The 20,697-nt window shown below is 40.5% G+C and overlaps 1 long non-coding RNA gene across 1 annotated transcript in view; it reads right to left on the bottom strand.

The window, feature by feature from the left end:
• Positions 1-11,605: 11,605 nt before the first annotated feature.
• LOC120305897 overlaps positions 11,606-20,697 on the bottom strand; it is a 65,693-nt gene continuing 56,601 nt past the window's right edge. The window contains exon 3 of the long non-coding RNA XR_005556126.1: positions 11,606-12,222. This is a non-coding gene — a long non-coding RNA (uncharacterized LOC120305897). The remainder of the gene's footprint in view (positions 12,223-20,697) is intronic.

Here is a 20,697-nt window from a genome sequence, read left to right as displayed (position 1 = left end):
ATCTGGAGGCAGAAAAGCAAAGTAGACTTCACTTTGTATTAGCAAACACACTGAAGTCTACACTACAAGTCACACTGCAAAATACAGGATGCATCCATTTCCTGGATATTTTCCTGGCTCTAGTTCCTGCCCTGTGAAGCTGGTATCGTCAGTCTAAGCTTCTTTGTCTTTACCACCCAGGACAGAAAAATTGGACTACTGTACAGGAAATGGGGATTTGTTTCCAGGGGAGATATGCTGCAAACTGCCTATCTCTCTCCCAGGGTTTTGGAGCTGCTTGGAGAAGGTAAAGTGGGTTTTGGAGAGATTTATTTGGAGAGGTCAGGAGGTCTCATATGCTCAATTTGACCTCCTGAGCTGGATCTACCCCTGACAGCATTGGAGCTACATTGATTTACGCTCCCCAAAAGATGGGGCCCATTATGTTTTAATGCCTTGTCATTGCCTGCAGCCGTCTTCGGGCTCTTTCCCTTTCTTTTTCTTTTTCCCTGTGTGGAGAAAAGGGGTAATAATATAAAGCCCTGGTTTTTGACCTCTCCAAAGGGGACCACATTTAAAGTATCAGATGGATGGAGGTCAAAGCAACTTTTGCACGGCTGCTGGTTTCGGTAGGAACACTGAAAGGAAATCCACCATTAGGAGAGATGCTGACGCTCCTAGACATCGTAGGAAAACTGTATTCATCGACACTAGTCCAAAATCAGAAGTTTGGTAACACTTAGACATGCCCATATTTCTGAGGGACTGAGCTGCAGCCCACAAAAGCCTATGCCTTTTAATTAAAAAAAAAAGATAGTCAGATAAGATACCACCAGACTTCTCCTGACTTTTTGATATTCTTAATGTCTCCAAGAGAAGTTATCTTTTCTTTCATCTGCCTAAGCCAGAGGTCCCCAACCTTTTGGGCACTGGTTCTGTGGAGAGAGGGTTAGGGGGTTGTTTTGTGTGCTGCCTGCATCCCACAGATGGGGCTTTGCTTGTTTTTGCGGCTCAGTTGCTGGCATGTCGTGGCCCGGTACCGGTCCACAGACTAGGGGTTGGGGACCCCTGGTCTAAGCTCTGCCTAAAGGCAGAAGTAATATTCAAGTGGATCAATGCATCTATACGCTCCATATTATTACTTAATAATATATGAAATATAATATAGGGCATAAGACAAATCTGCATAAAACATCCATCACTTATTTTTCCCACTATTACAAGTTTAGTTATTATTATTATTAGCCAAAAGCAAAAAAAAATGGCAAGGAAGAAAGAAAAGTTGCTATGTGGAATTCTCCTTTTCTTATTAGCCAGTCACGCTCTGATTGTGGACCTTTGGTTCCTAGGATCTTCTCTTTTCCCCATTTTTGCTTCCTAAAATCTCCAGGATTCTGCAACCCAAATCAATTCATTCATGGTTCTGTATCAGTGGTGGGATTCAAATATGTGAACAACCAGTTCTCTGTGTGGATGCCGCTTCCGGAAGTCCATTCTGGGCCTGGGCAGCAAAAAATTAGCTACCGGTTCTGCCGAAGTGGTGCAAACCGGCTGAATCCCACCACTGTTCTGTATTATAATGTGTGTACTGCAAACCTTAAAAGTTCCTCCAAGTTATAATATATTTTTAAATTTACTTGTAAGTGTGCCATTATGACACACAGAGGTGGCTTTTCATTCTTTTTATGAATATATATGATGACAGCACACAAAATTAATGTGCAATTTTTTTCAAAAGGCCCCTTTCATATAAACACCTGGAATTAATAAATGAAACATATTTCCACCGCTTCATAATTCAATTAACTATTTGTACACATCTTTAAGAGCCAACAACAATGTTGTCCTCCATTCCTCAGGTTGGGATGAAAGGCAAAATTCTTAATTCCAAACCATTACACACAATATTTAAAGGCCATGTTACAACTATGCAAGTACATCAAAAGTCACTGTGGTCCAGAGGCCTAATATGCACTGCTCAAACTACTGACCTATTTAAATAGAATACTTTTAAAAGTGTATTCTATCTTTCTTGGTAAAGAAAAAAAAATATAATTGACCAGCAGCAAATGCAATGAAGGTATATTTTATAACTGATCTCTTCTTAAGTTGCCATTTACGATTGCATATTAATAACATTAAATTCCATTATGTTCTCAATTTCCATTTGGAAAATGGATGTCATATGAACATCTATAAATAATTCACATCTTTATTAAATGAAGGGCCATCAAAAACCTGGCACATGCAATCTATGACTTTTGACACAATTGACAATGTAACTAATATTTTTAATACTCTGGTAACTTCTTTATTAGGGCTTGTGATGTTTTACAACATTTATTCTAAGTCTGAAATGAAAATTTAGCCTGATGAATAACTCAGGGCCAGCCCCATTTTTACTTAGGTGTTTTTTCAATGATTTCACTGCAGTGATAAGATCAAAGACTTGGCACTTTCCAAACCTTAATTCATCCAAATCCTAATTCTAAGAAATGTCAAGTTGCAGTGTCGTAACTTTATATCCAAGATGTGAGCAAAAGGTAAACTGGAATTGATTGTGTTCCTGAGTCTGCTGTTTTAAAACTTTGCCAAAATAAAAAAAAAAAAAGGCTTTTGGCTTCTACTTCTGCTGAGACGAAGGAAGTTTGAGAGAAAACCAGAAGTAGATTTCTTGCATCTCAGAATGTGAACATCCTGAACAAAAATAGATGATGGGATGAGCATGTTCCTACTTTTAAATGGATGTGATTGTGAATCTAAAGCAGCCCACTGGCTGACTGAAGCTAGCTTTGAAAGGGCTCCATATGAATATCCAAGGAGAAGACAATCCTTGACTAAGAATGTATATCCCCACTGGAAGAAGGTTCCATGTTGGGCATTCCTCCATTTGAATCAGAAAATTTTCCCCCTTACATATAGTTTATTGGATTAGTCCCACAAGGCATCTGTTGCTGCCACAAATTGAAGACTGATTTGAATGATCCTGGAACAAATTAAGGGAGCCCTCATTCTAAGTGGGCAGGGAATTGCTAATCCAGAATATTCAGAGAGGTGAAGCAGCTCAGAAATTTTATGATCAGTCCAATGAAACCAGTCTGCTTACCACAGTGAAAGAAAAAGACTATCCTTCAATTCAATTTCAATTTATTGCAGTCAAAGATCATAAACAAAACATAGTTTAAGACCCAGGTTAAAAAAAACATTAAAAAAAACAATCTAACTAGCATCTATAAGTGAGATCCAGAACACAGCCTATATTAAGTTAGAAAAAAGATGATATTTTTAGATTGGATTTCTCTCTTTTCCCCACCCCCACCCCCATCCCCAGCCTGTCTTATTACTCTAGCCAGAGTTTGGATTAATTTGACATTTCCAGCCACTGGAAAAGTCTCAAATTCACAAAACTTTCCCCTTCTTTTCCCTTTTAATTCAGTCACTCCTCACCACCATCACCACCACCCAGTCAAAGTTGAAGCACTTCTTGGTCTGAAAATATAGCAATTATCCCTCCTGAGGCTTTGACACGGTTACCACAGGGAAGTGGCTGGCCGGAGTGCATCAGCAGTCCAAATATCTAAGCCCATTAACAAGCTCCTTTTACTTTTCACAGAGCAGGAGAAGAAAGAGGACCATCTGACCCCAGAGAGCTGTTAAAATCAAGGTGCAAGAAAGACTTCTGGTGTTAGTTAAGGAATAATGCCACCATTGCAGGGTGATCAAGGTAGATCTGAACCATTGGCAGATGCCCACAGATATTTGACAGGGACAAGCAGGGAGGGGAGAGAGAAAGGGAGAGTGTGAGAATGTGTGTGTGTGTGTGTACCCAGGTTTTACAGTTCAGATCTGCTTTCTCTTCTTTGCTAATGAATGGCTGCAGTCCATCAAGATGTGTACCAAGCTCCACCTAACACAATAGGCTGGCCTTGGCAGCCTCAGGATAGTGGCGGGGGGGGGAGGGGGGGAATCGTAGTTTGTTTTGTTTGCTTGGAAATTTTCCTCGCTTGCCCCAATTTTTTTTTCCCTCAGCTGTGTTTTATTATTTTTTTCCCCAAAGGCCCCCACATGTACCATACAAAAGACATCTAAACTCATTAAGTAAATTCCCAAAGAACCATTAACAAATCATTTTGTGGCAGCCAGAGGTATCAGATTTAATTAGGTGATCGGTGTTGATGAGGTGCAAAACAAAAGCCATCTCCTATCTGAAAATGGCCAGGTCTGATACAGAGGTTTCATTATTCTTCATGCAGCATAGACAATAATTGAACTTTATTAAGGGTGTGTGTGTGTGTGTGTGTGTGTGTGAGAGAGAGAGAGAGAGAGAGAGAGAGAGAGAGAGAGAAAGAGAGAGAGAGAGAGAGAGAGAGAGAGAGAGAGAGAGAGAGAGGATAGCCAGATTTGAGACAAAAGAGTTTGACAATTTATTTCTCTTTCTCACCAGGTATCTTTAAAGGACAGTGGAAGAGTCCCTTATTCACCCAAGTTAGAAAGAAGGAAGCTATAACCTACATTGGGAACAGAATATAAAGCAGTTCTAACAAGCATAATTTTTTGTAAGCAATTAATCAAAATGTATTTAGCCAGTCATTTCCAATGATAATCAACAGACCTGCTTAAAACAATAACCATTTGGCAATGACAACACTGTTCGTTCTGATGTAAGTGGGCTTTGAAGCTTGAAATAAAACACAGTGCTTCCAAGTGACTGAAGTTTTTAACATGATGAATTATCTGACCAAGAAAATGCCATTACATGGCTCCGGGATTAAATATATCACCTTCAGTTCTTATATACCAGAATACATTCAAGAATCACAGGACTGCAAAGCATTGTTAGCTTCCTCTTCTCTAGAAAATATTCTATATACCTTATTTTCAACCACTGTGCCTTTCAACATGATTTCTCCAGAGTAGAAATCATTAACTAGACACTCAGGAGCTGATTACTTTGAGATTCCACACACAAATGTACGATGGCCATACTCAGGGAGAAAAATATAAGTTATAACATCTCTAAACTGGGAAGCTAAGGATGACTTCATTAGTATGCCTTTAAGTACTGGACAAAGCCTGTGTAAAATTGCATTAACATGGAATTAAAAAAAGATTTAAGCTGAGGAAGAACACCATCATATTCAGCAAGACTCATTTCTGAGTAAATATGTATCAGACTGATCCCTATGCATTTGTCCTCTTCCTGTTTCTGCATTATAATTAGTTTACTTTTTAAATGTTCCTTTCCTTTTTTATCTCCGCTTGCCTTTCTCAGCCCACTCACTGTCACTGAAGAGCAATATATATATTAAAAAGGGCAAAACAAAATAGAATGCCATGCCTCCTTGGTTGAATGCAAGGGCTTTATATCAATTTTTTCACTAAATAAAGTTTTCCACAGTAAAATGTGGAAGTATTTTGTACAATAATTGTAGAGAAGAATCACTCTAATTCTGCTATAAATGTTGGAACCAATACAGCATCCTAAAGCTTCCTTTGATTCTATCAGAATTTACACCCAGCAAAACTGATACAAATGATACCCATTGTAAATGTACAGGTAGTCCCTGACTTACAACAGTTCATTTAGTGACTGTTCAAAGTTACAACAGCACTGAAAAATGTAACTTATGACCGTTTTTCATAGTTACAGCCTTTGCAGCATCCCCACAATCACGTGATCAAAATTCAGATGCTTGGCAATTGGTTAATGCTTATGACCTTTGCTATGACACGGGGTCACGTGATCCCCTTTTGTGACCTTCTGACAAGCAAAGTCAACAGAGAAATCAGATTCATTTAACAACCAGGTTACTAACCTATCAACTGCAGTGATTCGTTTTAACAATCGTGACAAGAAAAGTTGCAAAACGGGTCAAAACTCACTTGACCAACGTCTCACTTAACAACAGAAATTTTGGGCTCAGTTGTGGTGGTAAGTCGAGGACTACCTGTGTTGCCTCACTTTTTTCTTTGAGGAAGAGGGTGCAGATGTGAAATTCTAGCACCAAGCACACTGCTTGGACCTGCAGATATACTACTATGATACACTACAACACCTTGGTTCTTGGGAAGAACTTGATGCATCTGAAGGCCAATATCAGCTAAAGAACTGGCAGCTGTGACTGCACATTGTTATGTAAATAATAATAATAATAATAATAATGATAATAATAATACAGCATTAACCTTGCGAACTCTCAAGCTTCCTCCTTCCGTTATATATTCAAGATGGAAAATATTTAATATTTATTTGCTACGTATATGTAGGGATATGGGTCTATACATACATTGTTCATAGTATGTTTAGGTATGTGTCATGTATGTGTTTCACTTTGAGAGTGGGCAACTAAATTTCATTTTTGATGTGTGCCATTGTGCCCACCATATAAAAATGATAATAAAGGTTATCTTATCTTATCTTAGTAATAATAATAATAATAATAATAATAATAATAATAATAATAATAAGTGCCTTGGGTGCAATCCCAAAGCAACTGGAGCACCACTTGAACACCATTGGCATTGACAAAATCACCATTAGTCAATTGCAAAAGGCGGCCTTACAAGGAACTGCTTCCATCCTGTGACGATATCTGTAATACCGTCAAACATTCACATCTGCCTATCCCAGGTCCTTGGGAAGGACTCAATAGGTAGACAAAAGTGCCAAATCCAGTCTGAACATCTGGCTAACTGTGCAATGATCAATAATAATAATAATAATAATAATAATAATAATAATAATAATAATAATAATAATAATAATAATAATATAATCTGCCTTTTTCCTGGCAGTTAATTTGATATGAAAGGTTGCAACAGTAGAAAACAGATGTGCTAAGGGGGCCAGGACAGCATACAGTTAAGGTCAAAGCCAACAGGGGAGGGCTGGGATAGAGGAGGAAGAAAGATTTGTCCAGCAACAGGTTGCTTCCTAGATCTGATTTTTTTTTTAATTACTCTGCCCCTGTTATCTGCAGGGTCTACAATGGAATACTGTCTGCCATCGTGCAATACCTCTCAGCACTAGTAATTTAAGACTTTCTTCTCTGTAATACACTAAACCATCATAACCTGTCTCTTCCTATTTAGTTTAACCTACAAGCACCACATACTGATTTGGCTGTGTGTGGCTTTCTCTATTGCCATTTATTACTCTGCTCGACTCCTGAAATTCTGTTTGCAATTTAAGGCCACAAATTAGAAGCGCAAGTCATCTGTTTCCTATAATCCTCCTGTCAGGGCTGGAATCACATTTGGAGCTCAGCACCATGGCTAGTCCTGGGCCCTTAAAGCCTCCCTGATTGGTTAAGCTGGCCAGGAGCTGAATGCTGAATAAATAAAATACAGTTCACTGAAGTGAAGAGAAAGAAAGAAAGAAAGAAAGAAAGAAAGAAAGAAAGAAAGAAAGAAAGAAAGAAAGAAAGAAAGAGAGGGGGAGGGAGAGGGAGGGGGATAGGGGGATAGGGAGGGGGGATAGGGAGGGGGGATAGGGAGGGGGGAGGGAAGGAAGGAAGGAAGGAAGGAAGGAAGGAAGGAAGGAAGGAAGGAAGGAAGGAAGGAAGGAAGGAAGGAAGGAAGGAAGGGCATCACATACTTAAAAGGTAACCAGCTAGGATGATTGTGTTCTTTATTAAATATTGTAGAAAAGTTCTGTCTCATTCTCTTTCCAATTCAGTATAAAGCACTTTAATATTTCTTTATTTGCTGATCTAATTCACTTTTTCTCTGTCTTAATAACCCTAAAAAACTTACATGATGTACACCTACAAATTTACTTCTGATGAATTTCCACTTTACTTCTTTCTGGGAATAGAGGTTATTTTGCAACAGTCTTTTCTCTCCCTCCCTAATCAAATAACAATGTGCTCCTCTGCGTATCTACTCAGAATTAAGACTTAACTGAGTTCACAGAGAGTTCTCCCCATTTAAGTATGCTCAGAACTGCAGTCTTAATTCAATAAAGGTATACCTTTCTGGCAAGTAGTTGGGATTGTTATGGCTGTATAAAATGTTATTTACCTGGTTGCTTAAAACTGTATTAAAAGCACAGGGGACCAACTCTGCTTTCAGACTTTTTCATCTCGTAAAGCTGCACCACAGAAGAAAATAATGATTACTATATTACTTTATGTGACAAAATGTTACCTCGCAGTGCATAAAGAGCAAGGTTAAACAGCTATTTGAATAGAAACAGAGTCACGATGTGGGAAGGAAATATGTCCTCTCTCAGCAGTCTCAAGAAGTCCTGTTCAACCGAAGCAATTAAATTGCACGTGAAGCAAAATAACCAGCATATTTACCACTAAATCTTAGCCGCTAGCTGGAAATTAAAGAAATTGATGGAGTACCTCTAAATACAATATTTATGCAGATCCAACAGTAAACTATTACAGTATGCGAAAGGTACAAAAATGATTGGGGAAAATAAAGAGAAAGAGCATTCTATTATTCTTTATGCTTCTGGAATATCAAACTTGGCTACACTTTTAAAGCAAATCTGGCAGGCTATTGCTTTTAAATGTGCACCAAGATCTCTTGGGGGGGGGGGAGAAAAGAAAAGAAAAAAATAGAAGAATTGCCCAAGATGTGATAGGGCAAAGGCATCTGCTTTGTGTGATCCACACTTTGGTTTTTCTTAACTGTGCTTTCCACAGTACAGAGATGAATGTGCATTATGAGCCTTTATTACATAAATTTAAAAGTTGTGTCGATATTCATCAACATTCCTGAGCAAAGGTTAGCAAATGCTCATGCTTATAAATAATCACGCAACAGAAATCATTCATCAAAGACACCAAAAACTTTCCATATGCTCCCAAGTCAAGTTACCAGAACTGATGCTACTGAAAGGACTTGATGTTGATAATGCAATTGGAGCCTTGCCATATAAATGAGGAATACACTGAAACTCAGAGGCTGCATCCTTAGAAGCAGCAAAATTGCCGATTAAATCCTAGAGCAGTTTCTCGGACAATAAGGGGAATTATCTCTCAGAATGTATGGATCTGTAAAAAATTGCTGAAAGTACAGAGAGCAGCTGAAACTGTAGTCTGTTGGACACCAACAGCATAAATTTAGCTTCTAGTAAGTTCAGAGTACTAAACTGCAATATACTTTGATTATGCAATCTACTCATTACTCCCTATGTCAGTGGTGGCGAACCTATGGCACGCGTGCCAGAGGCGGCACTCAGAGCCCTCTCTGTGGACACACGCACCATGCCCCAGAGATGGAAACCATCCCTCTTCAACCAGCCGCCTGCTAACTCACTGAGGTCCCACATGGCCAGATGCATCCCAGCACCCACACACTCGCTGGCCTCTGTGTGCAGGGGCTGATGGTGTCAGGCCGCATCCACCCCTGCCCGTCTCACCTTGCCCTGTGACAATGGCACCCCCACCTTGCCTCGCCTCACCCCGCAGGACAAGCCTCCTGCCCACTGCCCCACCTACCAGAGACCCCCTGGATCTCCCCCAATCGTGCCCAGCCCCCACAGGTATCCCTCCCCACAAGCAACATCAAGTTGACCATGCCCACCTTGGCCACACCCACCCAATCTGCCATGACCACCACAGCCACACCCACCCAGTGGGCCATGCCCACCTGGCATCCAGCGATAAATAAGTGGGTTTTGAGTTGCAATTTGGGTACTCGTTCTCTAAAAGGTTCGCCATCACTGCCCTATGTGCAGCAGGTATCCCCTTTGTTAGGGATGGAAGAAAGCCTTTGCAGATAGAAGAAATGGATGGGGGTGAATAGAAGGGTGTTGTTCCATCAACAGCAAAGCAGCATTCATCTAGATTTAGAAGATTATGGTTCAGAAAAGTGGTCCACATTGCAACAATTAAGGACTGTTCTTAGTAGCGTTGGAACCTAGAAGCATTTACTTCTGAGACAAGGAGATTAAATACAGCTTTCTTCCAAATGTTATATATCACTATGTGAGCTAACCCAACAAACTGAAGAAGTATATTAAAAAAATATGTGGCTTTCTCTTTGGATGGTTTAACAACTGGGTCACACCATGCTTTGCCGGCAGTTAGATTATTCAGTTTACAGCAATGTTATTCATACAAGGAGATGGCCATGTTGACTCTTAAAAGGCCAAAATCTCCCAAAGAAAATACTTCTAAGTAGATAGCCTCATGATTGCAGCCAAATATCCTGATTGTACTGAATTTCATGTCTGTACTTCAGAGGTTTAGGGCTTCTTCAAAGCCTTAGAATCTGGATTCTGTGGGTCTGTACTGAGCAAGAGAAGAAAAAACAAATCTTTTCATTTCTGATTTATACACAAGCATATCGTTTATTTTATTAGATTTTTATACTTCATTCTCAGTCAGGTAACATTCAATGAATATGAACAACAACTGAATGGAAGCAAGAATTAAATTCCTCATCTCATGGTAGAGGCTAGGAAAATGAGAAGATTGTTGACTGAGAGCTCCCAATATCCCCAACCTGAGGACAAACATTCACAAACCATATTCCGCAGTAGAAAAAGCTGTTGCCACTTACTTATCTGAGATGACTCAAAGCCTGGAAGCTGGCCTCACAGTGCAAACAGACCATTGTGGCAACAGATTCATGGACTGATGGACCTCATTTCACCAGGAATCTGCCAGGAATTGCTGCTTTGAGTCCTTGCCTCAAACTTAGGCTTGCCTCATCTCTGGTAGCATCTATTCATCTCGTCATCTTGTCTTTGACTGGCCTCTTTTGTAATCCCTTCCATTTTTACTATCAGTTCCCTCAGTTACAGGTAGCCCTGGACTTACGACCAAAAATTGAGCCCAGAATTTATGTTGCTAAGTGAGAAATTCGTTAAGTGAGATTTGCCCCATTTTACTGTGACTTTTCTTGCCACCGTTGTTAAGTGAATCAATGCAGTTGTTAAGTTAGTAACTCGGTTGTTAAGTGAATTGGGCTTCCCCATTGACTTTGCTTGTCAGAAGGTCGCAAAAGATGATCACATGACCCCGGGGCCACTGCAACCGTCATAAATATGAATCAGTTGTCAAGTATCTGAATGTAAATCCCATGACCATGGGGATGCTACAACGGTCATAAGAGTGGAAAATGGTTACTTTTTTCAGTGCTGTTGTAATTTCAAACAGTCACTAATGAACTGTTGTAAGTTGAGGACTACCTGTATTTAGTTTTTCATTGGATTATATCCCAGCTTTCATTCAAAAGTTTAAGACAGCGTCCTCACAACTACCTCCTCCTATTTCCCCCCCCCCCCCAACAAAACCCTCTGAAAAAAATTGGGCTGAGAGAAAGAGTAGCTAGCCCCAAATCACCCATGGAGTTTCTGTGGCTGAAGGTGGACTTGAATCTAGATCTGCCCACTTCTAGGTCAACATCTTGAGAGGTAAAAGCTTTGGAAACAGTAGGATAGCAGTCATAAGATATAATCAGGGCTCCTAGGTCTATTCTATACTCCCATTCATATCTTCCTGGATCATATAGAGCAAGGGTCTTCAAACTTGGCCCTTTTATGACTTGTGGACTTTAACTCCCAGAATTCCTCAGCCAGGCACACTGGCTGAGGAAACTCTGGGAGTTGAAGTCCACAAGTCATAAAAGGGCCAAGTTTGAAGACCCTTGATATAGAGCACTGCACTATGCTAATCCACCTTGCACATTACAGGTGAAACATCCTTGTGACCAACCAGGCTTTTTTATCCTGGGTCCTAAAACAAAGTGAAACGAGTTAATCACAGATAAAATACATAAACAAAGTTACCAGTTAGTCCCACGACACTTCAAAAACCAGCCGCCATCATCAAGGGTCGGAAAAATGCACATGCAAATCTGTTACAGGAATCAATTAGAAGGTTTCTAAATTCGTTATGATATCAAATATTTCATACTAGGCAATGTAAAACACACATACCCCAGGAAGTAATCATTTCAATTCATTTTAAAAGGCAGGGTGAAATTTAGAGCATATTGTGTGCTTCCTTTGTTTTGATGTTTTACAGGAGGATGCCTGCAATCCCTTCTCTGTTTCTCTACACCGGGTAGATGCCTGACTCATGGCAAATCCTTGTAAAGAGCACTGCTGTTTATCTGAGCTTCTGATTATTCCAATGGTCCTCCAGGCTGTTTGGATAAATGATGCGCTACAGTAATCACTGTACCATCTCTGTGATAGAGGAATGTAGTCACGCTTGGCATTTTAAAGGGTGGAAGAACTGAATCACCGATTCTGGTTCCATTCCTGCGCAGGAGAATCTGTATTCAATGAAAAGAGTATTCAGCAAGGTTAACTGCACCTCAAGGCTAACCCCTGACTCAGTGGTTTTTACCAAGAACAGCAACCAGTTGCTCCAGTGCCCATTCCAACATAACAGGTTACCTTAGGCTAATTGGAATGAGAAATTGGATCTATATGCCAGAGAGGAAGGAAGAATAGCAGAATTAAGCATACCATACTCTGCATCAAGAATCACATTCTAACTGAATTTATTTTTTTCCCCTGCTGATTATGCTTTGATTAAATCAAGGCAAACGAAAATCAAGAGAACTGGTGGAAGCTAAACTTTCTTTGACTTCATTAGAAATTGGGCTTGGCAAACCCTGTCAAATAAAATTGGGGGAATTAGTCCATTTTAACCCAAACATTCCACATTCAGAACCCATAAAGCTCCGGAGGATTATTATTATGAGTCAAATGTTCACAGTCATTCTTCAGAAAAGCTCTCTTTCCCATGGGTCTCAAACCCAACCCATACCTATTTCCCCAAATGTTCACATCAGCAAGTGCAAGCAATCCACAGGTGAAGATCTCACCTGTTGGAAAGGTCACCTTTTATGCTGATGCCAGCACATTCCCACTCCATACATGAAGAATAACAGAATAACAGATTTGGAAGGGACCTTGTCTTCTAGTCCAACCCTCTGCTCAGTCAGGAAATGCTATACCATTTCCAGCAAATGATTGTCCATTCTCTTCTAAAAAACCTCCAGTTTTGGAGCACCCACAACTTCTGAAGGCAAGCTGTTCCACTGGTTAATTGTCCTCACTGTTAGGAAACTTCTCCTTAATTTCAGGTTGCTTCTCTCCCTGATTAGCTTCTATCCATTGCTTCTTGTCCTACCTTCAGATGTTTGAAGAATAGGTTGAACCCCTCTTCTTTGTGGCAGCCCCTTAGAAATTGGAACACTGCTATCATGTCACCCCTAGTCCTTCTCTTCATTAAACTAGACATACCCAATTCCTGCAACCGTTCTTCATATGTTTATCCTCCAATCCACTTATCATCTTTATTGGTCTTTCAGCACTCTTTCTAGAGTCTCAATGTCTTTTTTTCATATTATGATGACTAAAACTGGAAGATCATATATTAGGTTGTGTGAACAGAAGATTTTTGATGCAACAGACTTCACTTTACTTTTTCCACCTCTGCACTCTCCTTCACTTTCCCTATTCCCAAATTTTGAAAGCAGGTTAATCTTTTGGAAATTGAGGTGTAACCTTGCCTCCATCAGTAACATTAGACAAAAACTGGGCTCCAGATGATATTCTTTTAACTCCGAGTTTCCTTCACTAATAGTTTTTTGGAGGCTAATGGGAATTATAATTTAGCAAAATTTGGAGGACCAACACTTTCCTCCTCCTAAAAGAGAAAAATAACTAGAGGTGGAAACTGACTGACATATAAAATTTTAAGATAAGCAGCATCTGAAAGATTTATTACATGAATGTTCATATTGAGAGTTCATTTTAGTACTTCCTGGACAAAAATGCTCACATGGAAGGCTCAGGCAGTTCATCTATGGCAGGTTTTCTCAAACTTCAAAATTATTATATCTACAGCTCGTGGTACATTTGTATGATCAGTAAGCTAAGTTGTGGTGCATAAATATTCTCACCAGTGAGAGTACTAGCATGGCACAGTGCACAAAGTCCACAAAATAATGCTTACTTTTTTCAGTTATGATGTTACAGAATCCCTGGTGATCTCTTGCAGAACTCCAGTTGACAAAGGCTGATCTACAGTCATGTACAGTGGTATTTGTTGAAACCAGGATGTCAACATTGCAGGACAGCAGATAAACCAGAGTGATATAAGCACTGCTCTTCTTGTATGTGATCTACAAAGCTAGCATGGCAGTCTTCTCTCTGCCATCTTGCCAACTCCATCCCTAAACCCATGATCACTGTTGGTCATATAAACTCATGGTTCATCCAGTCATAACTGATTGAATTAACATAATTCCCAGGGTTTACACCAGACCATGAGCCCAAGACTAGCTAACTATCTTATAGTAATGTTATGAGCCAAGACTATGATAGCCAGGAGCCACCTCATTATCTTAGTCTTAAAGTAAGATCTAGGATTATGCAATTTTAAATTGTATTATTCTGATAAATTTTATATGGCATGTAGATTTATAGATTTATTCATTTACAGCCTTGGATCAAATTGCACCCATATGGAATTTCTATGTGCATGGATTCTGGGCTGCCCTAGGAAGAACTCTAGGAATTGAAACCATATATGAGATACCTAAAGTACTGGTGAAGGCAGATGAAGAACAACCCCAACCAAGCACAGTTTAGAGCAGGGATCTTCAAACTTGGCCTTTTTATGACTTGTGGACTTCAACTCCCAGAATTCCTCAGCCAAAATTCCTGACTGAGGAATTCTGGAAGTTGAAGTCCACAAGTCGTAAAAGGGCCAAGTTTGAAGACTCCTGGTTTAGAGCCTGCGCCAAGGTCTATCTTGTGGCAATAAGGGTAGCAAAACATATTTATTTGTCACCTATTCTTGTCTGTGAATAGTTTCCTGACCACCTATTTCATGTAATTTGGGCCCTTCTGATAAGGAGGGGGCAAGCCACTCTAAGGATTACTCTGAACCCCTGTCAAATACAGTGGTTGCATTTACTGAGAGTTGGCCTCCAATTGTGCAGGAAACCGGCTTTTGGTGTGTCTTCTCTCAAAGCTGGTTCCATTAATTATTGATAAGAAGGGAAGATCTAGCCTTAGGGTCCTGCTTTGTGGGATGCTATATCTCTTTCTTGACCTCTATTTACTACTTACCTGAAACCACTGTGTAAGCCGATACTGGGTTAAATGTGTCAATGATACTGAGATGTGTATCTGTGCCCCATGCTGCTCAAATAATGCCATTGAAGTGCTTTCCCTTAAGTTCTGGGGTCTCAGAAGAGAAGAATTAGTTTCAGCTCAGTGCTGCCAAAATTAAGTGGCTGTGACACTTAGGATCTCCTGCATCTTGTGATTTCCATCATTGACTCTGGATGGGGTAATACTCCACCCCCAAGCAGAGTTGGTGCACAATCTGGAGGACCTCCTGAACTCATGACTCCTGTTTCAGAAGCAGGTGACAATCATGGCCAGAGAATACTTTTCACAATTACATCTTATGCACTAGTTCTTAAACCAGGAGACATTCCTTAAGATCACTTAGGCCTTGTTCACTTCCGGATTGGACTAATTTTGTACATTCTCCATGGGGGTCCCCTTGAAGGGCATTTGGAAGATTCAGCTGATCCAGAATGTGGTGGCCCATGCATTATTGGGGGCTTCGTAGCATGCCAACAGCTGCTTCATGAGCTGTACTTGCTATGGCCAACTCGCTGTGGCCCATTCACCACAGCCAACTTGCTATAGGACAACTCGCCATGGCCAACTCACCTTGGGGCAAGAGTTACACTAATATTGAAGGAATAGTGGAATAGAATCATTTAAGAAAGGATGCCAAAGGAGGGACAAAATGAAGTGTGAACGACAAAAATTAAAATAGTTTTTAAATGATGTTAAATAAGTAAATTGCACTGTTGAATTGTCCCACAGTGAATTGTCCTGTGATGAGTTGGCCATGGTGAGTTGTCCTGCAGTGAGTTGGCTATGGCAAGTTGGCCATGGCAAATTGTCCCTGGCAAGTTGTCCTATTCCACCCAGTAGGTTTTTGTGTGCAATTCAAGATGCTGATTGTTACCTTTAAAACCATACCTGTCATGGGGCTGCATACTTACAGGACCACCTTTCCCTGATGGTTCCTATCCATTCCACCAGATCAGGCAGAAAGGTTGCAGGTTATATCACTGTTCTAGTGTCATTTGGTGAATCCTAAGAAGCATGTTTTTTTTTTTTCCTGTCACGGTGCCTTCCGTATGGAACAGCCACCTCCTGAGATACAAAAGCCCTGATCCTGAGAACGTACATCCTTCAAATGCATCCATCCGTACAAACAATGAGACATTCCACCACCACCCCCAATGCCGAATGCAATATGTGGTTTATTCTTCTGCACTTTCACTGCTGATTTAATAACTTATAATGGCTTTTTTCATTTTCTACCATCTGCCAGGTAGGAGAGCCTCTGAAAGGGATTAAATCCTTATTTTGTACCCAGATGAACTTTATCCATGTATCTTGTTCTATTTGTCAAGTTGGCCAAAAAAATTCCAGCCATACCTCTAATTTTTTCCCCCTTTTTACTATTCCTAGTGAAGGAATAGCAAATATCAGTGGATGAGATCCATGGCTCTGAACAGTTGACGTCACTCAAAGCTGCCCTGGTATGCATTGTCCCACAAGGCCACCCGCCCACATACCTAGCCTTTCTCCCTTCCCATATTACACACATTCATACAGAGCCTAATTGTTCATTCTCCAGATATATTTATTATGCAGCTGTGTCCTAAGCATGTCATGAATAAAATGTGGTAACCGCACAGAGCCAACATTTCTAGCTTCATTAGAGGCAAATTCTAGGTAGTGGAGGATTCGTTATTATGTGCACTGTTACCATTTCTCCTTCTCTTCTTAAAATACCCAATAGTCTTTTATTTTTATTTTTAGGATGGCAAGACTGTGCGCACATGTACGGAGAACACATGAAGCTTTTGTGAAGGAAACTCTACGTTGGCTGACACATAGCCAATGAAACAAGGCATTTAGAAGTTGCTGTAAACCATTCTCCAGTTTAGATATTTGGCTGTGGAATGGATCGTGCCGAGCCAAAAGTTGAGCTAAGTGAATGTGAGGTAAAAAGATAGTTATCAAGAAAAAGGAAGTGTCAGTGAGCTTCAGAGAGTGGGACCAATATAAGCCTTGTTTAGGTGGGGGACAGGATCCAGCAGAAAGAGAAAAAGTTGCAATGGGTAATTTGAAATTATGAACAGAGGGAAGAACTGCTATCTCTGCCCACAGCCAGGAGTTCGATCCTGACTGGCTCAAGGTTGACTCAGACTTCCATCATACAAATTTCAGTAAAATGAGGACCCAGAATATTGGGGGCAATGTGCTGACAATGTAAACTGCTCAGAGAGTGCTGTAAAGCATTATGGAGCACCATATGAGTCATTATTGCTATTGCTACATACAAGGTCTCCCAAGGTGAGGAAAGCTGGAAGCCACATGTATGGATTTTGAAATTATAAACCATCTTCTGGACAAGATAAGGCTACCTTAGTGAGCTGCAAAAATCAGGATGATGCCTAGATAATAAGAAGGATATCATTCTTCTCTGCATTTCTTTACTGCTGCAAAATTTGTCACCTGGGCTTTTGCAGCCCTATCTGGTAGCCCTAAAATTGGGAGTTGACCGTGTGACTCATATCACAATAAGAGAACACAGGCTTGGCCATCGATTCGACCTCTTTAAAAAAAAAAGAGTTTTGATATATTTGGCCAGGAAAATCTACCTTCCCTATCCACAGCAATTCAGCCTAGTCACTGTTGGTGCACAAAAATCCATCATGTAGTTTTAAACTCACCTATGGCCCACAGCCTAAATGAAAACAGCTGTGATCTCCTGGAAGAGAAATCACTCTTTTCCCATGGCCTACAGCCCTGGAAGAGGAGAAAGAATAAGAGAAGAAGATTTCAGAAAGAAAAATGGAACAAAAGGATTTCTAAATGAAAGAGAATGGATGGCACTATTACTTCTGACTCTGGCCCTACATATCGCTTACTTTAGTCCCTCACACCAATTGTCATTTGGCTCCCCAAGAGAGAGAATAAAACCCTCCATAGGGAACAAAAAAGGTTCATCTGAGATAGTGTCTGATTTACCATACAGAAGTTAATGGCCATTTTTTTCTTTGCTTTCTGTCCGATATATAGGTAGTCCTCAACGTACGGCCACAATTAAGCCCAAAATTTCTGTCACTAAACAAGACAGTTGTTAAGTGACTTTGGCCCCATTTTACGACCTGTCTTGCCACAGTTGTTAAGTGAATCACTGCAGTTGTTAGTAAAATGGTTGCCAAGTGAATCTGGCTTCCCCCATTGACTTTGCTTGTCAGAAGGTCACAAAAGGGGATCACACAACCCCCCCCAGGACACTGCAACCGTCATAAATATGAGTCAGTTGCCAAGCGTTTGAATTCTGATCATGTGACTATGGGGCTGCTGCAGTGGTCGTAAGTGTGAAAAAGGTCATAAGTCACTTTTTTCAGTGCCATTGTAACTTCAAATGGTCACTAAGTGAACTGTTGTAAGTCAAGGATTACCTGTATAACTGACGATCTGGTCACCATTCATGGTTCTTTTCCTCAATCTACACAGAACACCGAAAGACAAAGGAGGTGCTCATGATTATTTAAATGGTTTGAAAGCAAGCTACAGGAAGGAAAACAAAAGACTCATTAAAAGTAAGGGGACCTAAGCGCTTACGAAGAGTGTAAATCCCATTCATCTAAATGGTGCTTCGGCATGCCAAACGTTTACCAGATTTTCCCCAGAACCAGAATTGTAATGTAAGCTCCAGAGCTATGTGGATAACTGTAGGCCTTAAATTACATACCATGGGGGGAAACTCTGCATTTTTTAAATGCCCATGTTTGAAGATTACAAACAGACAAACAATATAGCAGGATTCTTCTGTTTTAAATGCAGTATCCTTCTCAGGTAAGTTTTGACGCTTTGTAAATTGCTAACAGTCTAATTCTAGTTTTATATTTACAGAACTCTTGGCACGACAACCTATCCCCTACTCTCATGAACAAAAAAAAAAAAAAAACAGAGCTAGGGAATATATTCCTTGCAGTACCTTGAAACCTCCTTTTGTCATGGTTGCTGGGGAAAAAAAGCTAAACTCACTTTTGAAAGGTTTGCAATATTTACACTGCAATTATTGCTTCTTCCAGAACCAACTAATATAATCTGTAATGGAACTGAGCAAGAAACAAATCTGGTTTAATTACAGAGTCTGTTTGCAACAGACATCTTTCACTTGTAAAGTAAATTCTACTCGAAACTGGCCTTGTAAACAATCCTCCATGAGACTAACAGCAAACGGGATAACAAAGGTTGGCCATAATAAAAAGCAACATAGCCGAAATGGTTTTCATGACAGCCAGCCAAATGCCTTCAGCTTTTTAATGCTGTTGAGTGATTCTGATAAATAAGAAGATGGGTGACTGACTGCGCAAAGCCACTCAGCTGCAGTCTTGCCACCAGCAAGAAAGAGAAAAGGACTAAATTGGATTTTAGGGTACCATGAAATCGTGAGAGCTCCTTTAGCTGGTTATAGGACTCTCCATGTCTTTTGGGAGAGAAAAACTTGGAGAAATCCCATCGTATCAGTTTACAATCCAGTATTTGAATTGTTACTATTGCTTATGTAATAGCCCAAGTTCAAGTTACACTTTCTGTCAGTGGTCTTCTATCTATAAAACATATACAAAGAATTATGAACTACTAGACAACCCCTGCCCCATTGGATCATCATTTCGGAGGTACTTCTTTACAGAGAAACAGAATGATCACTAATAGGCAAAGAGCAGTAGGAGTGGGAGTGACTTCTAACTTCCCGATGGCTTCCCCATTTAGTTTGCTTGTGGGAAGCTGGCAGAGTCCAAGTCATCAGAAATCTTTCTTTCTTTCTTTCTTTCTTTCTTTCTTTCTTTCTTTCTTTCTTTCTTTCTTTCTTTCTTTCTTTCTTTCTTTCTTTCCTTCCTTCTTTCTTTCTTTCTTTCTTCTTTCTTCTTTCTTTCTTTTTTCTCTTTCTTTCTTCCTTCCTTCCTTCCCACCTACTTCCCACTTTCTACCTACCTATCTTCCTTCCCTCTCCCTCCTCCTTACTTCCCTCTCCCCCTCCCCATTCTTTTTTCCCTCCCTCCTACCCTTCTGTTCTTCCCTCTCTCCCTCTCTCCCTCCCTCCTCCTTCCTTCCTTCCTTTCTTTTTTCTTTCTTTTCTTCCTTTTCTTTCCTTCCTTCCTCCCTCCCTCCATCCCTTTCTTCCCTTCCTTCCCCTTCCTTCTTCCTCTCCCTCTCATTCTGTCATTATCTTTTTTCTTTCCTTCCCTCCTTAAAATTCCTGCCAGCTTTGCCATTTACTGTGCTTGTGGGAAGCTTGCAGGGACAGAGCCAGTGAGGAAGCCAGTAGGAAGCTGGGCTGAGTAGAGCATGTGGGGGACACTGCATGTCAAGAAGGGTGTGAGGACCCTGGGGGGTGCACAAGCAGTGCTGTGTGGAGGAGAGAAGGTGCAGAGCAGGTGGCATGGGCCAGGAAGGAGTGTGTAAAAAGTGCTGTGTGGATTAGGGAAGGCATATGTAGAGGATTCCTTCCTCCTTCCCTTCCCCTTTCTCTTCCCTTTCCTTTCCAGCAGGCAGGGAAGTGGATGCTGCTGTGTGGGAGAAGAAGTAAGGAATTGTGAGACTGGCTGGGAAATTGTCACAGAACATTGAAAATGAAGATTATGTGATTGCAGCAGCAGCTCAGCAACACA

This window comes from Crotalus tigris, unplaced genomic scaffold (assembly GCF_016545835.1).
Source record: "Crotalus tigris isolate CLP2741 ecotype Arizona unplaced genomic scaffold, ASM1654583v1 scf7180000017694.5664430, whole genome shotgun sequence".
In the NCBI taxonomy this organism is placed as follows: Eukaryota; Metazoa; Chordata; class Lepidosauria; order Squamata; family Viperidae; genus Crotalus; species Crotalus tigris.
The sequence above is the reverse complement of the archived record's forward strand: the minus strand, read 5'-3'. Positions and strand labels throughout refer to the sequence as shown.